Genomic DNA, 12,856 nt, shown 5'->3' with positions numbered 1-12,856 from the left:
ACGCTTCACCATCTGACAGTCCAACGGACAAATCTGGGTTTGGTGGATGCCAGGAGAACGCTACCTGCCCAAATGCCTAGTGCCAACTGTAAAGTGGTGGAGAAGGAATAATGGTCTGGGGCTGTATTTTATGGTTCGGCCTAGGATCCTTAGTTCCAGTGAAGGGCAATCTTAACACTACAGCATACGATGACATTCTAGACGATTCTGTGTGGCAACAGTTTGGGGAAGGCCATTTCCTGTTTCAGCATGACAATGCCGCTGTGCACAAAGTGAGGTCCATACAGAAAAGGTTTGTCGAGATCAGTGTGGAAGAACTTGACTGGCCTGGACAAAGCCATGACCTAAACTCTTCGAACACCTTTGGGATGAATTGGAATGCCGACTGTGAGCCAGGCCTAATCGCCCAACATCAGTGTCCGACCTCACTAATGCTCGTGGCTGAATGGAAGCAAGTCCCCGCAGCAATGTTCCAACAAGAGTGGAGGATGTTATAGCAGCAAATGGGGGATCAACTCCATATTAATGTCCATGATTTTGGAATGAGACCAGCAGGTGTCCACATACTTTTGGTCATATAGTGTATGTAAATTAGATATTGATGTGTTTAATTTTTTATAAATGAGCATAAATTCCCCAAAATATGTTTTCACTTTTTTATTATGGGATATTATGTGTAGATGGACGACAAAAGAATAAATGTAATCCACCCAACACGACCAAATTCACATAGAAATGTGTGTTATTTACTGTATCTGTCATTCTCATGTGCACTATTTCTATGCTCGCTGTTTAATTAAGTTTAATTTGTGCGTCTTTTACTTTCTGTTTTATACAGCAGCTTCAAACAGCTGAAAATACAAGATTTTTGTTTATGGAAAATATATTTCACATCGGTTTAGAAAGTACAAGGATTCTCTAGACTATACTTGCTTGTTTGTCACATAAACTGAAATTAGGTGATCTATTAGAATTTTAGCAACCAGGAAACGGCAGAGCGATTTCTGCATTGTGCATCTTTAAACCAAACTGATTAACTCTATTACATATGGCAGATGATAAGATCCAGTAAAACAGTGGAATGGCAGGGTTACCGTAATGACCATGACTCATGAAAGAGAACCCAGAGCCATAGCAAACGATGATGTGAAATACTTTGTTGTGGCTTTAGTGTGTGGGGACAGACAGAGAATGTAGATGAGGTCGGGGGCGTTTACAGCGTACATCATCCTCCAGATCTAGGCCTAGGTCGAACTCCGCATGTTTCAGTCTAGTCACATGTCACCCACACAGTCAGATGCGCTACAATTCAGGTGGTTTCCCATCCTGGTTTCAGAGAAAATCTTATTTTATCAATGGATCATAATCTCTTGTTTTGTGACTGCATTTTTTTTTTTTTTTCAGTGTGATTTGGCTGTGTTGAGTCCTTTTGACGGTAAGTGAGTGTCTTGTCGTGTATTTCTTACTTTCTGTAATGTACTCTGAAATAGATCATTTAAACAATTCTGGTTATTTTAGGGTTTGCTATTTTTATATTGTATTATTGTATTACATTTGCTGCCTGTGTGTTTCACTGTCACAAGTGTTGTTAATATACTGTATGTCATTACTTGATAAGTCAAAAAGGTTAAAGTAGTCATAAAAAGTAAAACTGAGACTGTGTCCAAAAACAAAACCTTCTGGTAACGATCCTTATAAAAAACAATCTAGTGCAGTCTGTCTTTCACAATGCCATGGCTGATATATACTTGCACAGCATGACCCATTATCTATCAATGTCCATTGACTTCCAGGAACAGCCAGGCTATAAGTGGTAAAGTGGCCTACATGATTCACATGACCATGACCCTGTCTCTCTCTCTGAGCAATCAAGAAAATCTTCACATCCATATTGGACAGTACACGTTTCAAGAATTAGGATAGCCTACTGTCTTCATAGACAAACACATACACACAATCAATGTTTCCTCTGCAGTGCATTTGGAAAGTATTCAGACCCCTTTACTTTTTCCACATTTTGTTACATTACAGCCTTATTCTAAAATGGATTTAAAAAATATAATTGTCATCAATCTACACACAATACCCCATAATGACAAAGCAAAAAATGTGTTTTTTTAATCTTAGCAAATTTCAGAAAATAAATATATACTGAAAGTCTGAGGTCCTGAGTGCTCTGGAGCAGATTTTCATCAGGGATTTCTCTGTACTTTGCTCCGTTATTCTTTGCCTAGTCTCCCAGTCCCTGCCGCTGAAAAACATCCCCCACAGCATGATGCTGCCACCACCATGCTTTACTGTAGGGATGATGCCAGGTTTCATCCAGACATGACGCTTGGCATTCAGGCCAAAGAGTTCAATCTTGGTTTCATCAGACCAGAGAATCTTGTTTCTCATGGTCTGAGTCCTTTAGGTTCCTTTTGGCAAACTCCAAGTGGGCTGTCATGTGCCTTTCACTGAGGAGTGGCTTCCGTCTAGCCACTCTACCATAAAGGCCTGATTGGTGGAATGCTACAGAGATGTTTGTACTTCTGGAAGGTTCTCCCATCTCCACAGAGGAACTCTGGAGCTCTGTCAGAGTGACCATCATTTCGAGTCTCATAGCAAAGGGTCTGAATACTTATGTAAGGTATTTCTGTTTCTTATTTGTAATACATTTGCTAACATTTCTAAAAACCTGTTTTTGCTTTGTCATTATGGAGTATTGTGTGTAGATTGATGAAGGAAAAAAAATGATTTCATCTATTTTAGAACAAGGCTGTATTGCAACAAAATGTGGAAAAAGGTATAAGGTCTGAATACTTTCCGAATGTACTGTATGTGTATACATCTTCACACACACACACACACACACACACACACACACACACACACACACACACACACACACGCACACACACACACACACACACACACACACACACACACACACACACACACACAATATCATTGCGGTCAGGGCTAAAATGTCTTCTCAGCTCCCTCACAATATGATGTTGCAGCAACAGGAAGTGCCACACAACACTCTCTGTTAAACCGTAGGCTGGAGAGGTGACTTGAAGCTGTATGCTGTAATACTTAGACAAAGATGGATCTTTAGAATTACAATCACCCTATAATGTGCAACTCCCAATAGTCAGGAGGTGTGTGGTTGTGCATAGGCCTATGTAGTAAGACGTTATATTCTCTTTGGTAGATTAATTGTGAGAAAATGTATTCCACCAGTAGGTGGTGATAGTGGTCTATTTTTACTGGGCTATCTTTATTGTCCCCCACAATCAATCGGGAGGGAGACTGTGGATGACACAATAGCTCAGACAGCACTGGCCTGATTTAGACAAAACCTGTCATAGAGATCTGGCATTTACAAAATTACACTGACTGGTCAGAAAGGGGCACGATAACAAGCGACTGAAAATGCTAACTCCCCTCACCCCATTTGATCTAAGGTTAGGACATAGAGTACATAAATCCCTCTCCTCACAAGGAACATATTTGCCTCTGGACCCATGAGGTCCGCCATGATGGATTTTCCGCCATTTTTAATTTTGTGAAAAACACTTAAAACGATAGTCCTCTGGGACTGAATGACGGCTCTGCACGAAAATTGATATGTGTCATTTAAGGACAAATCTCTCTCAAAGCAACATTTCCCAGACTAGTACCTAAAACAACATGGCAGCTATTGACCAATAAATATACACGTGGCTGATGCACATTAATGCATATAAATCAGTCACAGACATTCGGATTGTAACAACATATATTACATATGTTGCAAACACTGTCAAGACTCAACATATGCAAGAACATTCATAGCTAAGTAATTCCATGAACATGTGAATTGTTTTGTGACAAAGAAAAGTTGTCTAACTGTGACATCATTGTGTGTAACCTAGCCTATTGCACAGGCTAAGAGTCTGTCTTTAACCAAAATGTTCAGCTGCATTCAGACTTTAACATAAACCACCAAAAATAAATGGTTGAAATCTGGTCTGGACGTCTTATAAGCAGATCATTACCAGATCAAGACGTCTTTTTGGTTGATATCTGGTTTTTGGTTGAAATCTGATTGAACAACTGACCAGTTATATAAATGCTGTTGCAATTATAGACATCAATCTATATAAACATGGGCATATTGTTTGTGGGCCATACACCCATTGCATATAAGACACTAGAACCATTACAATTATTAAAGTAATTTTTCAGCAGGGTTTGCATGATTCAGCACTTGGCAAACATCAGCTGGCAGAGTGCAACAAAAGCAGATTAGGGTATCATGGCATAACGTACCCAGTCAACACAATGGGCCTAATCCGAGACTTTGGGGACTCTGGGTGCTTCATGCGGGCCAAGCTCTTCCAAGGTCCAGCAGAATCATATTTTTCAGGAGTAGGGCCATTTTAGATTTTTTATTCGGCAGGTGTTGAAATACCAATTTTTTTAAAACAAAGAAATGTGATATATTTCACTCCCAAGTCATGGAATTTGCTAGTTCATTAAAAGCAAAACAGTTGTGACAGTCTCTATGGTCCTATAGCTATCAGAGATGGTCCCTAATTTAGAAAATCTCAGATGCTATAAATGCTTTTGCTTTTACTACAGGCTATGCCAGTGTTTTTCGTAGTTGCAGTCCACCCAATTGAAAAGGGCACACTCACTTTCATAACATTTGTTCTAGGCTACCAGCATGTAAGATAAACATGCACAATAATACAGGATACATTTACAAAAATGCACTGCCATTAAAATACAGTAAAACTGCAGAATAATGAAATAATGGTTGTTTAATTAATGACATCTGATAGCTTGATGTTGGCTTCTGATGGTCATCTTTTATCTGTGTTAGCTAATTGCACTTTTTATTGTGCTGCACATTGTCTTCTGTTCCACTGAATGCTGTTTTGGAGTTCTATTATGACTAACTCAAATTGTTTTCAGAATTTAACAAATAACATGCAGGCCTCTGTCTTTTATTTCAATTGTAACGGCTGTCTGAGGAAGAAGTGGACCAGAGTTAGGGTTCGGCGGAGTTAGGGTTCGTCATATTTAATTACACGAACACTATGCAATGTACAAAAACAACAAAACTGACAGCCAACACAGTCCTGTCAGGTGCAACCACAATGACAAGCACAATTACCCACGAAACACAAAGGAAACGTAGGCAACTTATGTGTGACTCCCAATCAACCACAACCCTCTACAGCTGTGCCTGATTGGAAGTCACACGGCCAAAATCAATGAAACAATAAAACACACACACTCCCTTCTGCCACGTCCTGACCCAACTACACCCTCAACTGGTCAGGACGTGACAGTACCCCCCCCTCAAGGTGCAGACCCCGGGATGCACCTAAAAAAGGAAAACACAAGAAAATCCCACAACAAAATATAACACCTAAACAATAAGGGAGGGAAGGGAGGGTGGCTGCCGTCACCGACGGCACTGTGCTACACCCTCCCTCCCCAACCCACCTATCCTGGAGGTGGCTCAGGTGCAGGACGTGGACCTCGCTCCACCTTCGGCGTTGCCCACTTTGATGGCGCCGATAGCTGCGCCGGGCAGACGGGCCACTCGGGCTGACCCTGGCAGACGGACCACTCGGGCTGGGCCGGGGGGCAGGAGGGCCACTCTGGCAGTTCCGGGCAGTCTGGCCACTCTGGCAGTCTGGCCACTCTGGCAGTTCCGGGCAGTCTGGCCACTCTGGCAGTTCCGGGCAGTCTGGCCACTCTGGCAGTTCCGGGCAGTCTGGCCACTCTGGCAGTTCCGGGCAGTCTGGCCACTCTGGCAGTTCCGGCTCAGGATTCACCAGGCTGGGGAGACATAACGGAGACCTGGCTCTGGGCGCAGGCCCTGGACTCACCAGTCTGGGAAGACCCGCTGGAGGCCTGGTTTGAGGAGGTGGCACAGGAGAGACCAGGGTGGAGAGACCCACTGGAGGACGGGTCCGTGGAGGAGACACGGGCTTGACCAGGATAGGGAGACCCACTGGAGGACTGGTCCGTGGAGGAGGCACGGGCTTGACCAGGATGGGAAGACATGCAGGAGGCTTGGTTCTGGGCGTAGGCACAGGACGTGCAGGGCTGGGAAGACAGGCAGGAGGCCTGTTTCTGGGCGCAGGCACAGTCTTTACCAGACAACCAGCACGCACCTCAGGACGAGGATGGAGAGCTGCCTCAGGTGACATCATTCCCACGACACGCTCATTAGGGCGAATGCCGTATTTTATGCACCATACTAGCAGCTCTCTCATCTCTCTCTCTCTCCTAATTTCCCCATTAACCCCGTCACAGTCTCTGCCTCATATCCCTCGCTCACCTCCAATGTCATCCCGACTGGCTCTGGTTCCGACCTCAGCTCCACCGACTGTCCCGTGTGCCCCCCCCAAAAAAATTATTGGGGCTGCCTCTCGCGCTCGTTGCGCTCTCTCTCCTCGTAATAGCGCCTCTCCGCTTCAATCTCCCACTGCGGGAGGCGATAATCCCCAGCCTGAGTCCATGGTCCCTCTCCGTCCAGGATTTGTTCCCAAGTCCATTTGTCCATAACGCTGTACTCCTGCTGCTCCTTCCTCCTCCGCCGCTTGGTCCTGGTTTGGTGGGTAATTCTGTAACGGCTGTCTGAGGAAGAAGTGGACCAAAATGCGACGGAGTTAGGGTTCGTCATATTTAATTACACAAACACTATGCAATGTACAAAAACAACAAAACTGACAGCCAACACAGTCCTGTCAGGTGCAACCACAATGACAAGCACAATTACCCACGAAATACAAAGGAAACGTAGGCAACTTATGTGTGACTCCCAATCAACCACAACCCTCTACAGCTGTGCCTGAATGGAAGTCACACGGCCAAAATCAATGAAACAATAAAACACACACACTCCCTTCTGCCACGTCCTGACCCAACTACACCCTCTACTGGTCAGGACGTGACATCAATATCCTACTACAATCCACCAGAAATTACACAACCCTTTTTTTTACCCCTGAATTTGACTAAATAACTATTATAACTATAATTTTTTTCCCTTGTAGCTTTTAAGCAATTAACATAATGCATGCAGTCATTTTATTCTAATTTCAGTAGCTAAATAGGAGGTAGGCATATCAGTTCCAGATAAAATGTGGATTGGAATATTTACCTTCTGCACAGTAATAGATCTCTGCACGCAGGCAGCCTGCTTGCTCAAGCACATTGTCAACATTCCATACAGCAGGATGACCATACAGCAGTTGGGACAGAGGGCCCTGTAGGATACACAACAACACAGCTTTAAGAAAGTTTCAAAAAATGTACACAAAATGTACTGCTAAGTGGTAGTCTGTGGTTTTCCTGCATTCTTGTTTTACTTTTGTGAGTAAAGCGGTGCTGGGGAGAAGAACGTCAAGGAAAGATTTGCTAGCTACAGTGCCTTCAGAAAGTATTCATGCCCCTTCACTTATTCCACATTTTGCTGTGTTACAGACTGAATTCTGAATGGATTACATTTTCTTTTTTTCCCCCTCACCCATCTGCACACAATAACCCATAATGAAAAAGTGAAAACATGTTTTTGGAAATGTTTGCAAATTTATTGAAATTGAAACACAGAACTATCTCATTCACATGAATATTCACACCCCTGAGTCAGTACATGTTAGAATCACCTTTGGCAATGATTACAGCTGTATTTGTATTTATTATGGATCCCCATTACTCTTCCTGGGGTCCAGCAAACTTAACCTCTATGGGCTATGTGGGACGCAAGCGTCCCACCCCTGGTACACCCTATCAACAACAGGTGAAATATCAAGAGCGCCAAATTTGAAAACAATTAAATGTCATAATTCAAATTTCTCAAACATACAACTATCTTACACCCTTTGAAAGATAAACATCTCCTTAATCTAACCACGTTGTCCGATTTCAAAAAGGCTTTATGGCGAAAGCATAAAGTTAGATTATGTTAGGACAGTACATTGAAAATAGCTGTGTGTAATGTTTTGTCAATGCAAAGACACGCGTCACCAAAAGCAGAAAACCAGCTAAAATTATGCACTAACCTTTGACAATCTCCATCAGATGACACTCCTAGGACATTATGTTAGACAATACATGCATTTTTTGTTCTATCAAGTTCATATTTATATCCAAAAACAGCGTTTTACTATGGCATTGATGTTGAGGAAATCTTTTCCCTCCAATACCGCCAGTCAAATCAGCACAACAAATTAAATAATTACTATTCGAAAACATTGGTAAAATATTATATTGTCATTCAAAGAATTATAGATTTACATCTCTTGAACGCAACCGGATTGACAGATTTAAAAATAACCTTACTGGGAAATCACACTTTGCAATAATCTGAGCACTGCGCCCAGAAAAATACGCTTTGCGATACAGACTAACCGCCATGTTGGAGAGATCTAAAATCGAAAATACTATGTAAATAATCCATTACCTTTGATTCTCTTCATCAGATGTCACTTCCAGGAATCCCAGGTCCATAACAAATGTAGTTTTGTTCGAAAAAGCTCATAATTTATGTCCAAAAAGCTCTGTGTTGTTAGCACATGATCTAAGCCCGCCGGACTTGTCTTCATGAAAGAGGGGAGAAAAAATATTTACGTTCGTTCAAACATGTCAAACGTTGTATAGCATAAATCATTAGGGCCTTTTTCAACCAGAACATGAATAATATTCAAGGCGGACGATTGCATTCTCTTTTAAAACGTATTGGAACGAGAGTACCCAACATGAACTCGCGCGCCAGAGTCTTGTCGGCCACCACCGTTCCAAGGCTCTTGTTCGTTCAGTTCTCACAGCAGAAGACTCAAACCACTTTGTAAAGACTGGTGACATCTAGTGGAAGCCATAGGAAGTGCTCAACGATTAATAAGCCCCTGTGTGTTTCAATGGCATAGGTTTAAAGGTAATTCAACACATCAGGTATCCACTTCCTGTCAGAATTTGTCTCAGGGTTTTGACTGCCATATGAGTTCTGTTATACTTACAGACACCATTCAAACAGTTTTAGAAAATTCAGAGTGTTTTCTATCCAAACCTGAACAATAATATGCATATCCTAGCTTCTGAGTTGGTGTAGTAGGCAGTTAAAAATGGGCACATATTTTTTTCAAAATTCTCAATACTGCCCCCTATCCCCAACAGGTTTTAAGGCAGTTTATACAATTCTAAAACATTACAATACATTCACAGACTTCACAACACACTGTGTGCCCTCAGGCCCGTACTCCACCACTACCACATATCTACATTACTAAATCCATGTGTATGTATAGTGCGTATGTGTGTGTGTGTGTGTGAGTATGCATGTGTCTGTGCCAATGTTTGTGTTGCTTCAGTCCCCGCTGTTCCATAAGGTGTTTTTGTATCCGTTTTTTAAATCTAATTTCACTGCTTGTGTCAGTTACTTGATGTGGAATAGAGTTCCACGTAGTCATGGTAACTCTCTAAGGGCTTTGCACACCTGGATTGTGCAATATTTGCACATATATAATTTTTCTTCTTATTTTTTTATTTTATCAAGTTCTGTCAAGTTGGTTGTTGATCATTGGTAGATAGCCATTTTCAAGTCTTGCCATAGATTTTCAAGCCAATTTAAGTCAAAACTGTAACTAGGCCACTGAGGAACATTCAATGTCGTCTTGATAAGCAATTCCAGTGTATATTTGGCCTTGTGTTTTTGGTTATTGCACTGCTGAAAGGTGAATTATTCTCCCAGTGTCTGTTGGAAGGAAGACTGAACCAGGTTTTCCTCTAGGATTTAGCCTGTGCTTAGCTCTATTCAGTTTATTTTTAACCTAAAAAAAAACTCCATAGTCCTTGCCGATGACAAGCATACCCATAACATGACGCAGCCACCACTATGCTTGAAAATATAAAGAGTGATACTCAGTGATGTGTTTGTGTTGAGTTGGATTTTCCACAAACATAACACTTTGTATTCAGGACATAAATATTTTTTCTTTAGTTTTACTATAGTGCCTTGTTGCAAACAGGATGAATGTTTTGGAATATTTGTATTCTGTACAAGCTTCCATCTTTTCACTCTGTCATTTAGGATAGTATTGCTGTCACGCCCTGATCTGTTTTACCTGTCCTTGTGATTGTCTCCACCCCCTCCAGGTGTCGCTTATTTTCCCTGGTGTATTTGTCCCTGTGTTTCCTGTCTCTGTGCCAGTTTGTCTTGTATGTTCAAGTCAACCAGCGTGTTTTTCCGGTGCTCCTGCTTTTCCATTCTCTTTTACTAGGACTCCCGGTTTTGACCTTTGCCTGTTGTTCTGGACTCCATTCCCACCTGCCTGACCATTCTGCCTGCCCTGACCTCGAGCTTGCCTGCCATTCTGTACCTCTGGAACTCTGAACTGGTTTTGACCTTTTGCCTGTCCACAACCATTCTCTTGCCTCTTGCCTACTCTCTTTTGGATTGTTAATAAACATCTTGGACTCTGCCTCCTGTGTCTGCATCTGGGTCTCGCCTTGTGCCCTTATAATTGTGGAGGAACTTTCATGCATACTCCCTGCTTTCCCACTCCGGTGCTCGACGGTGCCAGTTTACTAACCACCGGTCCTGGCAACCATCATTACGCATACCTGCATCCATCATTACGCACACCTGCGCCCCATCATTATGCCCAACTGGACTTCATCACTACCTTGATTACTTCCCCTTTATCGAGCACTCGGTAGCCTCACTCATCAGGCAGCATTAGTTCTGTACTCTTGTCCAGACGCTTCTCTTGTTTTGTATCTCGCCATGTTCGTTATTATTAAACTCACTAACTGCACCTACTTCCTGACTCCCTGCGTCTCCGTTACAAATTCAATTAAGTTTGCTGACAACACAACAGTGGTAGGCCTGATCACCGACATCGATGAGACAGCCTATAGGGAGGAGGTCAGAGACCTGGCCGTATGGTGCAAGGATAACAACCTCTCCCTCAACGTGATCAAGACAAAGGAGAAGATTGGGGACTACAGGAAAAGGAGGAATGAGCACGCCCCCATTCTCATCGATGGGGCTGTAGTGGAGCAGGTTGAGAGTTTCAAGTCCCTTGGTGTGCACATCACAACAAACTATCACGGTCCAAAAACACCAAGACAGTCGTGAAGAGGGCACGCCAAAGCCTATTCCCCCTCGGGAGACTGAATAGATTTGGCATGGGTCCTTAGATCCTCAAAAAGTTATATAGCTTTGCAACCAGCATCCTGACTGGTTGCATCACTGCCTGCCTCCGACCGCAAGGCACTACAGAGGGTAGTGCGCACGGCCCAGTACATCACTGGGGCCAAGCTTCCTGCCATCCAGGACCTTTATACCAGGCGGTGTCAGAGGAAGGCCCTGAAAATTGTCAAAGACTCCAGCCACCCTAGTCATAGCCTGTTCTCTCTGCTACCACACGGCAAGCAGTACCGGAACGCCAAGTATAGGTTCAAAAGGCTTTTTAACAGCTTCTACCCCAAAGCCCCCCCACCCTTTCTACACTGCTGCTACTCTCTGGTTATTATCTATGCATAGTCACTTTAAGTCTACCTACATGTACATATTACCTCAGTTACTCGACAAACTTGTGCTACCACACATTGACTCTGTACTGGTACCTCCTGTATATAGCCTCGCTACTGTTATTTTACTGCTGCTCTTTAATTATTGTATATATTTATATTTTTTATTTTCTTATTTATCTATTAGTTACTCTCTGGGCTAGGCGGGACGAATTCGTCCCACCTACGTAACAGCCACTTTAAGCCTGTGGCGCGATTTTCAAAACCTTAAAAATCCTATTACTTCAATTTCTCAAACATATGACTATTTTACAGCTATTTAAAGACAAGACTCTCGTTAATCTAACCACACTGTCCGATTTCAAAAAGGCTTTACAACGAAAGCAAAACATTAGATTATGTCAGCAGAGTACCAAGCCAGAAATAATCAGACACCCATTTTTCAAGCCAGCATATAATGTCACCAAAACCCAGAAGACAGCTAAATGCAGCACTCACCTTTGATGATCTTCATCAGATGACAACCCTAGGACATTATGTTATACAATACATGCATGTTTTGTTCAATCAAGTTCATATTTATATCAAAAACCAGCTTTTTACATTAGCATGTGACGTTCAGAACTAGCATACCCCCCGCAAACTTCCGGGGAATTCGCTAACATTTTACTAAATTACTCACGATAAACGTTCACAAAAAGCATAACAATTATTTTAAGAATTATAGATACAGACCTCCTCTATGCACTCGATATGTCCGATTTTAAAATAGCTTTTTGGTGAAAGCACATTTTGCAATATTCTAAGTACATAGCCCAGGCATCACGGGCTAGCTATTTAGACACCCGGCAAGTTTAGCACTCACCATAATCATATTTACTATTATAAAAGTTTGATGACCTTTTGTTGTCTTCATCAGAATGCACTCCCAGGACTGCTACTTCAATAACAAATGTTGGTTTGGTCCAAAATAATCCATCATTATATCCGAATAGCGGCGTTTTGTTCGTGCGTTCCAGACACTATCCGAAATGGTAAAGAAGGGTCGCTCGCATGGCGCAATTCGTGACAAAAAAAATCTAAATATTCCATTACCGTACTTCGAAGCATGTCAACCGCTGTTTAAAATAAATTTTTACGCCATTTTTCTCGTAGAAAAGCGATAATATTCCGACAGGGAATCTCCTTTTCGGCAAACAGAGGAAAAAATCACAAAGGCGGGGGCGGTCGGGTCACCGCCTAAGCCCAGTGTCCCTTGATCGGCCACTTGAGAAAGGCGATAATGTGTTTCAGCCTGGGGCTGGGATGACGACATTCTGTTTTTTCCCGGGCTCTG

Source organism: Salmo salar, chromosome 03, assembly GCF_965601325.2.
Source record: "Salmo salar chromosome 03, fSalSal1, whole genome shotgun sequence".
NCBI lineage: Eukaryota > Metazoa > Chordata > Actinopteri > Salmoniformes > Salmonidae > Salmo > Salmo salar.
This window is presented reverse-complemented; position numbering follows the sequence as displayed.